Genomic DNA, 13,604 nt, shown 5'->3' with positions numbered 1-13,604 from the left:
TACTTAAAGTGCTGACCATTGCTGGAGTTGGACTAATAAAAAGTACTTAATCACTAACTTGGTAGCTTTCACTTGTTCTTCCAGTATCTATTTCATAACCACAACCATAATTCCATTGCAATATGTTTTTTTTTCTTCTACAAATAAAAATTCTAATTATTGCAGTACTTTATTCCGGTCTTTCTCCCACCTCTCTCCTTCATTTCTTCCTTAGTTTATTTTGTTCTACTTGCATGCGTCTTAGTCATTTCTGTGCCTCTGAAAGTGTTCTACTTTCCAGCTGATCTGCAAAAAAGCATCTCTAAGATGGACGCTAGTTAATATGGATGTGTTTGGTGACCACAGCTTAAATTTCAAATAGCAACATGCAGTTCTTAGCTATTTTCTGTTCTATATAAGAACTATGTGATTTTGGAACACCTCAGTTTGAGCTTCAGTAGCATACAGGATTTGTCTTTTAATAACTTAGTGTAGGAGAGCTACAGTACCCCAACCGTCTGCTTTATGCTGAACTCTCTGAAGCAGCCAATTTTGTCTTCCAGAACGTGGCTGCTGCACATGCTGGGTGCTGATTGCAAGTATTATCTTAAGAGAATCACTTCTCAATATTTAAGAAAATTACTCTTCTTTTAAAGGCATTCTTTTGTGCTTTTACACTCCTGTTGACTTCATCGCACTGGGAGGTAACTGACAAATAGCATCATTCAGTTCCGTGGCTGCTTTTGCTGCTGCATTGTGTTTATCAAACACATTGGGAGGAAGAGGAGGACTATGAAAAATCAACAACCTGCAGCTTCTCAAGAAGCAAAGAATGTAGCTTGGCAACAAAATGAAAACCTGTATTATAGTGCAACCAGAGAGGTTTGTGTAGCAAGATGGGAGCAGTGCTTGAGAAGGACCTGAAACAAAGATTCATAGCCTTTGGACACCCTAATGTCCTGCTTTACAGAGAACTCATGAAAAATCAAACACAGGTAGGAGCCCTGCAAGAAAAAGTGTTACCAGAATATCTGCTATCAGGCATTTTTCCTTACCTTTTTGTATTAGTAGGCATATGATAGGAAAGTTCAATAATGAGTGTGCTAAATAGCCAGTATCAGAGGTCTTGAAGATCTAGTGGTTTTATGTGCAAACAACCTGAACTCACCTTACATTCCTGAGTACCTGCTGCTATGCCAGACTAAATCCTTTTTAAGCCTGATCTTCTTTCTTCACTTCTATTCCTCATAATACATTGTGGATCACCATAATCTCTGCTCTGTAACAAGAACACAGAAGTAAAGAGCTATTTCACTCAACTAATATAATTATAAACTATTATAAATGAAATAATTGGCAACGTCCAAAATACTTTGTTTCTCTAGTTATGCTCCTGTGTTCCCAGCATTTTTCTCATTAAAGACAACAAAGTAGTTTTACTCAGATTCCATTTTATTTCTAAATTAACCTTTCTGTCTGTCAAGCACAGGCCATAGTGCTGTTTAGGATCCTAAAACTGCAACTGTACTTAAACACCAAAAACATGAATCCCATTAGCTGCATGAAAGAAGCAGGCAAAATATTTCCAGTGAGATAAGGTTTGTGTAGAGAGGTAATATGTTTTCTTGTACCAATTGCTGTAGCTGCAAAATATTTCTACTCATTTTTAAATGTACTCCTCTTCACAGCTGCCTGGTCAAGGTATTAAAAAAAATGAGTGCAGGAAATAAAAATATATTTTGGAAAATCCAAAGTACATTTAAATAAGGAGCAGAGAAATGTGATTACATATAAATAAGAAGCAGAGGAATGTTATTAAAAATACTGCTGTTGTAACTACTGCCTCCTGTTTTATCCCAGTATCTCTGTGGTTCCTCCATTCATATTACAGATGGTCACATACAGTTCTCATACAACACTAGTAGCACAGTCTGCTCACGGATCAAGAAATCATGCTTCATATCGTAGTCTGATCTTTCATGGTTTATAAAAATCTTTTTAATTGAGCTATATTTCAGTGATTAATGCATTTATCCTCCCCTTCAAAGCGGCTGCTGCTGCTGTAACATATGGTTTGCCTGTCTGCCTTTTGCTATACATATTTGCTTTCCGATTGCCCTGAAAATTTCGGAATAAATTCAGTACTGCATGGCAAAATACTCCTTTATCCCAACATGAAAAATCTTGTGATTTATAGTTTATAGTTCACTTGTATATAGGTGTTTCACTTCCTGAAGGAGCAAGAAATGGTTTTAGTACAATGGAAATAAGCTATATTTGTGAGGTTTTCCATTGCTTTTCTTTTACCTTCTCTACACCTGATAAATTTACAGAAATTTTGCATAGATATTTCTTCCTCTAGCTAGTAATTTCACTAAATAATTTTACCAATACTTCTATTTGTTTCTATTGCCTGATTTTTCTGGGAGTTCTGAATCTGCTGCTCAACATTTCTATACGGCTTCAGCATAGATGATGGTTTTCTGCTTTTTTTCACATCTGCCAAAAGAATGCTGTGCTACTCAATGCTAATGGATTGACAGGAGTGTACATGTTTCTTCATCCTTAAAGGTGAGGGAAGGATAGAGCAACAGCTGTTTATGGGCTTCATTTTTGCTTCCTATGTTTTGAGGTTTCTGTCATTTTTCAGCAGCTTCAATTAAGTTTTCTTCCTAAGATTATGTCTAAATGATAAAGAAGAAAAAGTATGTGGAAATTAAAGTTACTATGGTATATTTAATCCGTAACCGGAATTGGTTGAAAACAAAATTATTAGTTATTTTCACTAAGCTTTAAAGTTTGATGTTTGGGTTTGTTTTTTTTTTTTAATTTGACTGCTCCAATAAAGTCAATTAAACAATGAGAAAGCCCACAGAAATGGACAAAGGACATTAGGCATAATCACAGACAAGTATTTTTTTCCTTCTAAACTATACTTTATCAAGTAATAACAGAAAAAAAAGTTCCTTGAACTTGCAAGAGCTACGTTATGAGAGCCACCTTCTCCCTCATTGCACAGTCACACCTCGGGCATATTCATGATCGCAAATTGCATATGCTGAGATTTGCAGTCCACTAGAAATAGATGTGCCAGACTGACAAGGAGGAATTCCTGTACATTAGCAGCCATTTTGTACCTATTTGTAGGTAAATGTTATACAATGTCAAGTTGACAATTACAAAACATTTCTCCCTCTCTATTTTAATTTGTGAGCTCTCTCCTTTTTTCTTTTTTCTATATAGCTTAATAAAGAAATAAAAAGTCATCAGTTCAATTTAATGTAGACCTCCATTACTGTTATATACATAAGTTCTCCTGTTACAATATGTGGTTGTGTTTCTATTACTGAAGTCACAAATTGTTCTTAGTCAGAAAGATAATCAACAAACTATACTAGTGGAATAGGATGTAAAAGTAGGATTGGAGCAATGAAGAAAGCAGAAACTCTTAGGGGAGGAATGCAAAAAAAGACAATATCGAGTTGATCCCTGGATCTAAATGCCCCTAAGGAAGGCACTTAATCTGCAACCATTAATACTGAAGTAGGCTTTTTTTTTAAGGCACATCTCGGGTTCTGAGGAGAACTTCTTTGTTAGATGCTTCTGTAGACAGAGGAAAAGAATGTCTTCAGAATCAGCCAGATAGAAAGAATTTCACCTACAGTTACATTTATGCTAGTAAATTAATCAGGTTCAGGAAGCACTTCTTGGCACTGGAACTTCACTGTTAAATTGTTAGAACAGTACCTATCATGTTTTGAACTAGACAAACTCCCTCTCTCCCAGTTCTCGGGCATGTTTTGGAAGTTGGCATAAGTTTGATTATATTCCCAATAGGAAATCTATATGGGAATAGCCTATTTTGGGAGCTGAGTCTAGAGGCACAAATCCAGATAATGCTAAGCCATTTCCTCTTTATGCCAGAGAGTGGTTCTGGATAAATTTAACTAAATGTGCTAGCATACATGTAGGTTACAGGGCTGGTTCTAAATGGTAAAAATGAGGAAAAATAAATAAGAAAAAGACCATTATCTGTTTTTAGTTCTAGAGTTGGTAAGATAAGTGGACATAACCGCTTGAAGTTAGATCCTCAAATAGTGACCAAGTTTTACTCAAATGTGAGAGACATCCTGATATTTCATAAAGTCAGGGTAGTAGATGATTGTCATAGAAATACTGATAGATATTTAATTATAGCAACATAAAAGGATACTTTCAAGCCTATATTCAACCTTTCTTCAATTTTAAAGTCCAGAACATAAATGAAGTATTCAGAATGGCATGTGCCATTAGTTATTCTGTGTTACAGCACTGACAAGAATCTTGATGACAAGTGAAGTACAATGGTTATGAAATCTTTTTGTAAGTTATCACTACAATACTAAGAAAATGGGACAGTGAAGTTAAGACTACTACAATGAAGATTATAGAGTATATGACAACTGTCCGGTTACTGAAATGTAGGATTCCTTAATATCTGGCCTTAAGTTCTACATGAAGCAAAAAATATATTGGTACAGATAGATACCTAACATTCTTGTGTTAGCTACATGTTTTTTTACATAGTATACCTTTGTGTATAACAAATAAATTTAAAATTAATTTTAAAAGAATGTTGGGATGGCATAAAATATTCCCTAACTACAGTCATGAACCATGAAAGCAGGAAATGTGATGTTATAGCTATAGAGTCAAGCATAGCTTGTAGTGTTCAAATTTTTTTCTTAACGTTTCACGTTGTAGTGATGTTGAAGATTGAGAGAACCTGAGCCTCTGTATCATAGTTTTTCACTGGGGAACTTGTGCAGAGTTTTATGTGTTTTTACGCAAAAATACCAAGGAGGAGTACTAGTATATGTGTAAAAGCACCTATAAAAACACCTTGTAAATTGTCTAAAGTAATATATAAAATAAATAAAAAATAATCCCCCATAAATTTATACTTTGCATAATCCTATGGAGTATTATGAAGTGGATATAAAGTGTTACCCTCTCAAAACAGTAGTTCTATAAATCCTCTTCAGCATGTCTATGTAGAGTAACAGCTGGAAGATTATCAAGTCCTCTTGTTATAAACATGACAGTTGTGTGAACCTCATGCCTTCTATGTAATGTCAGTTATTAGCTGATAACTAGCATTAGTGTGAGCTGGATTGGCCATCCATGGTCAGGCATATTATACTTCTTGCTATTCTGCTGGACACATAGTTCCTGAACAGAATCCACAACTAGTACAAAAGTAGGGAAGCATCTGCATGTTCATTGTCAGTTTTGAAGCAGTCATACAGGGCTACTGTTTTTCACTATTTTCACTTTGTTCCTTAATTTATTTGATCTAGTGGGGAGCTATTCTCTATAGAAGTTTGATTCCATTTTGGGACTACTGTTGTGGATGAAGTTTCTGGCTCCACCAAGCTTAGGTAGTTTGGTTCTGGCTGAAGTCTTTCCACATGTGAATGTGATAAAGGCAGTAACTTAGGCTTCAGAATCCAGCTGTTTACAATTGGAGGAGACTGTCTTACCAATAAAAGGTTCCCTTACCAAACAACTGCCCTGTAGGTTGGCTGAGAGGAGGTGATGTACTGGGGGTGGACAGTCCTACAATCCTGATTTTGTTTGTACCTGCTAACTTCACTGTAGTGATTGAGAGCATAAGTAGGGAAAGAGATCTCAGTTTCCTGTGACTGGAGAATTGAGAAGGGAACCTCAATTGCCTTCAGATGAAATGCCTCATGTTGATGCTTGTAAGTAAAAGTTTTAGTATCTAGATTGACCTTTCAGGAATAAGGTAGGTATTTAAAAGCTTAAGCCTTACTGAAAAGTTAGTTGGACTTTAGCTCTGAAATGTCTAAACTGATTTAAAAAAATTAACCAGCATTGAAGAGTTTACTAGTCAGTGCTCATTTAGCAGCAGCTCTAGTATAGTCACTGAGTATAGTCACATGTATGATAGTGGTAGCACTAATACTGTGTTTCCAGAGAACTGATTCCAAGCAGGTAAATAAAGGACTATTGGTAAAATTTTAGGTCTTAAAATATTAAACCAAATTCAAGATGTTTTAAGCTAGACTTACTAGATACTGTTAGGGGCCACTGGAGTTTGAATTTTTCTAAGAAATATTTTTAGGTCTCTGAAATATATTGTACAGTTGATGCAAAAGCCTATTAATAGCCCTATTTTCAGATGTGGCAGCTTAAGAACTTCTGTGAGATGGGTATTCTTGCTATTAAATAATTTTGCTTTTTTTGCTCTATTTGCACCAATGAAATTAATAGCATGTGCCACAGTAGCTTTATTTCTATCCTGAATCAGTTAGCACTGCAGTAAATAATAAATTGCTTAAATTATGCATTTACAAAAAAGAATATACTTTCCTTGTTTGTTATTGCATAATAATACATTATAATGAATTCCACAATAGCATATTGTGCTTTCATGTATATCCAAGTAACATTTTTCCGTCCTCTGTAAAGCATGTGTCACTGTTAGATTAAAAATAAATAAATACTAATGATTTTGAAAACTAAGACAGCAGACTTTGGTGATCTGTCATGAGGAAGGTAAAGAAGGAAACTAACATTTGGTGGAAACTATTTTATGATTCAATTTGACAGATATCTGTAGGTGGATATCTGAACTGATAAAGAGGAAAGAGCAGTCCTGTAAGTTATTGACTGACAGGTACAACTCCTCCATGGACTAGACTAATAGGACCTCATTCTGAAATCAACAGAAAAACTTAATTTTGTTTCAATGACTTTGTTTGTTTGGAGTTTTTTGTTTGTTTTGGGTCAAGTGCTTACCCCAAGTCTGATCACTGCATCTTGGTAAATGCAGCTTTTTTTTTTTTCTGTAACATTCAGTGCAAATCATGCAGAATTCAGTTTTTTTTTTTCCTTTTCCTCCAGAGATACTGGTGTAGTCCATGTGAAAGTAGTTTTCTTGTACAGTTCCACTAATTATCTTCTTTCTGGAACTTAGCAGTTTGGAAAGAACTTGCACTATGAAAGTAGCTTCCTGATTTGATCCTTGCTGGGAATCGGGTGTTAATATGAATAAAGAGCACCAACATCCATCATGACTTATTTTTTGGAAAAGAAAGTATATCCCTTAAACCCTTTCTTAAATATTATTTAAACAATGTATCTTGGTAATATCTTGTAATAGTGAGTTCTACTGAACAATTACAACTAACATTAAAACTGCTTGTGAATGCAATAAACAGCTAAATTTTATCAAGGAGATTACTGTCATGTTTATTTGCTTTGTACTGCAAAATAGGGTAAACAGAATTACTGATTCCATGTCTTGATAATAGTCTAGTCTAGCATTACCTTACGGATTTCTGTTTTTACCATCAAAACACAGGGGCTGATGTGATCTTCTCTTATTGCTGCTTCAGAAGCTCCCATGCTTCTAATAATTTTCATGTCTTTGTGTTGTTTCTATTCATGCTGTATTTTTGTGAGAAAGTAATTCAGATATTCATACATTAATATACCAGAATTATTTTTTACAATTAATTTTTAACTTTTAATTTTTAGTTTAAAAGTAGACTTAAATCATGTTCTTGGCTTGGCTTTTGTAATAGAAAATGAAAGTTGAAAGCAACTCTTCCACTAGGGAAGCACAGATGAATATATCAGGGCCAGGTTCAATAGAATAAAGCTAAAATGCTTTTTCCTCTGTTTTTAAAGCACACACCTGCAATTGCTTGCTCTCAATTATGCAGTAGTGGTGACTGAGATACATTTCTATTTGTATTTCTGTTTTTAAAAAATGAAGCCCTAAACAGCATACATTGTCACCAAAATATGAAAGGGAGCTAGCTGTTGCTAAAGTGTTACTACCACAGGTAAGAAGAGAAGAGAGAGCTGGGAAGGATAAAGGGAGGCACAGGAACTGAAGACAATCAGTAACATTATATGTTTTCTAATGTTATTTTGAATTATTCATACTTAGAATAACTAAACAGAAAAATTACAATAAGAGTATGTTTTATACTTTCCTGTTTCCAAAATCAGTATAACATAGGCTGAGGAAAATAGCAGACTTTGAAATCTGTATTTCGTATGTACTATAATTAAGGGCCTAACTTACTGTCATTTAAACAAAAAAGAATTTTGTCATTAATTTCAGTGGGGTTTTCATAGCTCCTGATGCATGATATAAGCAGAAAGAACTATGAATATGCTGCCTTTTTAAGGTAGAAAGCAAACAAACAGAAGTATGCTAGTATACAAAAATGTATCTGAAGGTAGAAACTGAGAAGTGCAAACCTTAGATATAGCATCACATGACACTTAAAATATAAGTACTGGTTTAAGTTTTACAACAGACTGCTTTCCTCTAACAGTTGACTGAAAGATACGTCTAGTAGTTAATGCACTGGAACCCCTTGCAACAAAAAACAAAAGAAAAAAAAAAAGCTAGTTTAATCACATGATCTGGCTTTCTTCTTTTTGTGCTTAATGGCACCCACCTGCATCATGACACCAAAGACAACACAGATGTTACTGTGATTAGACTGAAATAAGAACTTTCATCAGTTGCAAAGAAGTCAGTCTTAAGTACATACTATTGTCATTATCTTACCCTTTGGATTTGGATTCCAGCATTGTCTTGAATGTAAGGAATGAATATTATTGAAGGGTGGGGATTATGTGACCCTGAGGTTGTTTCTACTAATACATTAAGTAGATTAGCTGTAAAATTCTGACTATTTTTTCCCCTTTATTTGAACTGCACATTTTTCGAACAACTCTTTTTTTTGAATACAATTTGGCTAAATATTGTTTCTTCACAAAGCTCTATACCAAATGGTCTTGTCCGTAGTGGGTATATTCTGTTCTTTGGCACTAGTAATACTGACAGTCCCCTTGCAGATGGTCTACTGCTCCAACATGGTCTATGATTAATTCTGCTATGAACTATTGAAAGATAGCAAGCTAAATTCATTGCAATATTGTTGCAACCTTATGGTAACTCTGTGGTGTCTTCCCACAATGATTATGCATTGGAAAGAAGAATCCTAGGCTACTGGTCTTCTGTTGGAATGATCCTGGCTTTTGCAGGCTATCACAAGGCCCATTACCTTTGCCAGTGAATGAGTCACAAAAAAGATAAAGTAGAACCTGGTGTTCCTGTCTTTTCATATAGACAGGGATGGTGTGATATGTGGTTTAAAAAACTGTCAGCAGCTGACACCACTTAGAACAAAAGTCCTGTCATCATTAACAGTACTGAGACAGGTCTGCAAGATATTCTTACTGCATATCGAATGCAAATTAAGCACTAAACTTTTGAAAATGGACACTTCTTGTGCTTTGAAGCATTTGGTGTACTGACCCACATTTTATAGTGTTTATCCTTTTTCTTACAGATGCAGACTTGCTAACTCTTCAGGAGTACTTTCTGTTTGCTTTTTCAATCAAGTGAAATTATTTGTATACAAAACCATGTCCCTTCTTGTCAATTTCTCCAGGAACAGATTTTCTCTGTCCATAATTTCCATGGTTTTGTAACTATTTTAACAGAAGTGTCTTCAAGTAAATATGCAGGTTTGAAAAGCAACTGAAGCTTGCATTTAAATCATGGTTTTCCCATTACTTTGAACTTGAAAAAATATTTGCCCCATATTGTAATTATAGCTGAGGTAGACATATTGTCTTAAAAACTAAAAAACTGCTATACTTGCACTGTGAATGGCATTCTAGCATTGTTTTGAGTATTTGCATCTCTGAATAAGTATTCATGACAGCAAGCTATTTCAACTGGCTTTGGATAATTCAAATACAGCAATGAAGGGATTATGTTAGTTTTAAACATGATTGGTTGAAATCAATTTCATTTGACATAGCTTTTATGGAATTACTATTAAAAACTGTTCTTATTGATAATGTTTAATAGTGGCATGTATAGGTGCATATGTGGGCAAGAGAAATAAAATACAGATTACAGTAAAACAACTACAGAGCTGAAGTGCTGCTTAAAAATGTTGTCACAGCAATGAGGTTAAGAAGAGGAAGATAAAATACCCTACACAGAATTTCACAACTGTAAGTTATGAAGTTGCATTGAAGCAAGGACTGAGGGTGATTGGTTATAATAGCATCAAGAGCAATTAAACCCCCAAAAACAAAATTTGAGAAGAGGGAAAAATAGAAGAGGAAAAAAACCCTAATTTCTTAGGATGAAAAGTCAGTGATCTTTACAGAAGTTTCCCTCACTCACCTTAATACAAAACTAAATAAATAAAATCTCAGGAGTAATTTTTAATGCAGTTTGCAGTTTTCTGATGCAAAATGCTTTCAGGCTTCACATAGCAGTTAATCTGCCTTTTTTTTTTCTGCATACCTTTTTTTTTTAAACACAAACAAATACAGATGACATCTTAATTACTTTTATACTTAAGCCAAAACACAGATTTAGATTTTTTTTTCTCCTGTGTGTGTACACACATAAGGTAATGGATTTTAGATACCATGTTCTTAAGCACCTAGCTTTGAACATTTTGGGCCTTTGGTGAACAGGGACAAGAAAGCAATTTTGCCCCTGCAGTTTTACACAGACATAGGTGTATTTTTAGGCTATTTCACAATGAGTAACACACTTTCCTTTCAGACGTTTACTGGGTGGGGACTGGAACCCATGGTTTGCAATGAATGGACAGAGACAAATACTCTGAGAAATCCAAGGTTTGCAGTACGTGTGCTGTTGCTGCCAGTGCTCTCTGCCTGCTGTTAAGAGAGCTTGCTGCTGCCCCCGGCGGCAGGCCGCTCAGCACTGATGAAGCCCCAGCTCCTCGGGAATGCTGGGAATGTTGAGTCAGGGACTGGCAACCCAGACAGCCAGGCTCGCAGCTGACTGAGGGAGACTCGCTGAGGGACAGAAAGACGAGGGACAGAAAGACGAGGGACAGGAGCACACCAGCCTCCCCCGACTGCAGCAGGTTCCCTCTCTTCCTCACCTCGTAGGTGTTCGGTTGCTCCAGCTCTCCCCGCTGCCTCCTTCCTCCGCGCAAATGAGATGTCAGCTAAACGTGATGTTGTAAAATCCATGTGAGGACGAAAGACAGATGCAATGATTTGAAAGGTGAGAAGCTTAAATAAGAATATGGCTGTAATACAGTACTGTAAATTTATTGTGATTAAGGAAATTGCTATATATTGCTTTCTATAACTGTCTGGTAGCTGAAACTGGAAATGAATTCGCAGAACAGGCTTTTTGTATTGCTTTAGAAATACATTGTAATAAATGGGACCAAGTGCACATCTTATTCTGGTAACAGAGTGCCTCTCCCTACAGAATCGTCAACGAGAAGCCTCTCTTGCAATTTCTATTAAAAGCAGCCATAGGAGTCTCATTTTTGTGCCCAGTGTTTAAAAATATTTTTGTTGCTGTTAAAGTTTTCTACAATAGAATTGATGAGCTTTGGCAATTCCTAGCTTTATATCTAAATACTGGATAATGTTTGGTGTTTTAAAAAATGTGTCAGGAAAAAGGTGAGTGATTTCTGTTCCCTTCTAGTGGCTGGCAAATGGAAACCAGAAACTAACAGGATATTATTTTGCAGCTATATAATTAATGAATACTTACTGGGGTCCCTCATTTATGATGCTGTGTGATTGATATTTTTTTTTTTAAAGATAATTTTAGGTTGGACAAGAGTGATGCACTTGATAAAAACCATGCAGATATTCATCAAGGATACATATACATTTTGCTGAGAGTACTATAGTAATGTGATGGAGAAGGAATAGATATATTTTTTTATTAGTGTGTGATTGATTTCTAGGCGGCTACCTGCTAAGCCTTGTGATGGATGGATGGGAATCTACTCCCTCAGCGGCGAATTGATATTTCCCTTTTGATGGACACACCAACCGACCACTTGCATTGGCAGATACAAGCTCGTTGCAAATAAGCACGGCCAATAAATGCAGTCAAGAGGAGGGCAAATCCTACTTGTCAGGGTTAGTTTTCTGGTTGGCTTTTTAAATCAGTGGTTTCACTTAACTATTTGTTTGTTTGGCATTTGTTTTTATTACCGATTCCTGTGCCCCCATCCCCCGTGTGCATGTCTAGGGCGGCCACCTCGTACGCGAGCCCTTCCCGGCAGCTCCACCGAGAGCAGGCCCTTCTCCGGCTCCCCCCTCCTTCGAAGGGCGGGGAAGGGGGAGAAGGTCCCCCCCTCCATCAAGTCGCTTCTCCGCTGGCACTTCATTTCCCTGTAGCGAAGTCGAGGACGGAAAAGATCCTCCGTCTCATGCCTGCCCCCACCCCCGCCAGCCTCCTCGCCGCCCTGTTCCGAGGGAAGCATGCTGTAGAGATCCATTACCGCCCTCCTCCCACCTCAGGAAATCGTAAAACTCCACAGCGTTGATTCAGCTGCGCTTTCCAGGGCGCGGGGAGAGACCTCCTGCGGCCCTACGGTCGGTCGTTTTCCAGCCCTCCCAGTCTCACTTCTCGTCAGCGAGGAAGGAAGCTCGACCACCTTCCTGGCCCAGCTCCCCCCCACCTGCGTCTCTACAGGGACCCCTAAAGCAAACCCTATGCCAGGGGGATTTCCTTGAATTCTCCTCATAGGAAGGACACCCCCCCCCTCCCCTTCCCCTCGCCCCGCCACTGCCGCCGCTGCTCGGGCGAACGGCACCCTCTATCTACCTCGGTGCGGGCCGACCCTCGAGGCGGGCGGGCTCGGTTTTCTCTGGCCGTCGCTGCAGGCGGGATGGCAGCGCCGCCCCGTCCCCTCCCTCCGCGGCGGGCGGGGCGGGAACGCCTCAGCTGGCTTAGCTACGAGAGGGCGGGGGCTGGCGCGTGCCTGCCGCCGCTCGCGGGGCCCGGCGGCCGCTGTCCTCCTCCCCACAGGAGCCCGCGCGGGCGCCCCGGGGATGAGGTTCCTTCACCGCCCGCTTCTCCTCAGTGCTCTGCGGTCGCTTCGTGGGGTCAGGCGGTTTGCCATCTTGCTTTGCCGCTAGTGCTGGCTGGTATTTTCTTTACCTGTTCTATGGAAGAGCGAAGGCTCTTGTAGCCCCTATCCCTTCACTGTCTCGTCTGCTTGAGCAGTGCGTTTCGCGGTTTCTTCCTTTCCCTGGATATGAAGAGGAAAAGGTCCCTTTTTGGGGTCTATTTTTGCATACAGGGAGTGTGTACTGGTAAGTTTCTCCAGTTCCCTTAAGGAGTATGTTTCTGTGGGAAGAGCTTTGTTACGGTTTCCTGATGCAAGAAACTTACAGTCTAAGTCTTGACATTGTGGGTGACTTAAGGGGTGTGTGTGAAAACAACTCTTTCCAAATCTCTTCAGTGCTTTAAAATAAACCTTTCAATTACTGTTATTTTTTTGCCTGAAAGCTCTGTGTAAAACAGTTTTCAAAGGCATCAAGGTGAGTTGGCAATCTCACTTTTCCTAGAGGAAATGGGGGATGGGGTGGGGAAGGAGTAACTTTCTGTCTGGTGAGCGAAGGGAACATAATTTCTTCTTCCAAAGGATTAATGAGATTGAGGGCAGTCCCTGAGACCTATGGCTTCACAGCTCAGGTTGAAACTAGGTGTTTGAACTATGGAGAAACTCTGTGCTGTATCTCTTACAAGTGCACCCAGGGTGGAGTAGATCTTCAGTTAA

General features: G+C 38.2%; 1 protein-coding gene across 12 annotated transcripts in view; it reads left to right on the top strand.

Annotated features, from left to right (window-relative positions):
• Positions 1-10,078: 10,078 nt before the first annotated feature.
• Positions 10,079-13,604, top strand: part of ERC2 (ELKS/RAB6-interacting/CAST family member 2) — a 534,400-nt gene continuing 530,874 nt past the window's right edge. For 7 of the 12 annotated variants that reach the window (XR_003920751.2, XR_003920744.2, XR_003920749.2 and 4 more), the window contains exons 1-2: positions 10,080-11,074; positions 11,778-11,955. The gene's annotated coding sequence lies outside the window, so the exon portion shown is untranslated. Of the gene's footprint in view, positions 11,075-11,777; positions 11,956-13,604 lie in introns of all 12 variants that reach the window. The other 5 variants (XR_003920750.2, XR_003920747.2, XR_003920748.2 and 2 more) reach the window with 3 other exon arrangements.

Source organism: Aquila chrysaetos, chromosome 20, assembly GCF_900496995.4.
Source record: "Aquila chrysaetos chrysaetos chromosome 20, bAquChr1.4, whole genome shotgun sequence".
Taxonomy (NCBI): Eukaryota; Metazoa; Chordata; class Aves; order Accipitriformes; family Accipitridae; genus Aquila; species Aquila chrysaetos.
Note: the sequence above shows the minus strand (reverse complement) of the source record. Positions and strands in the feature narration are given on the sequence as shown.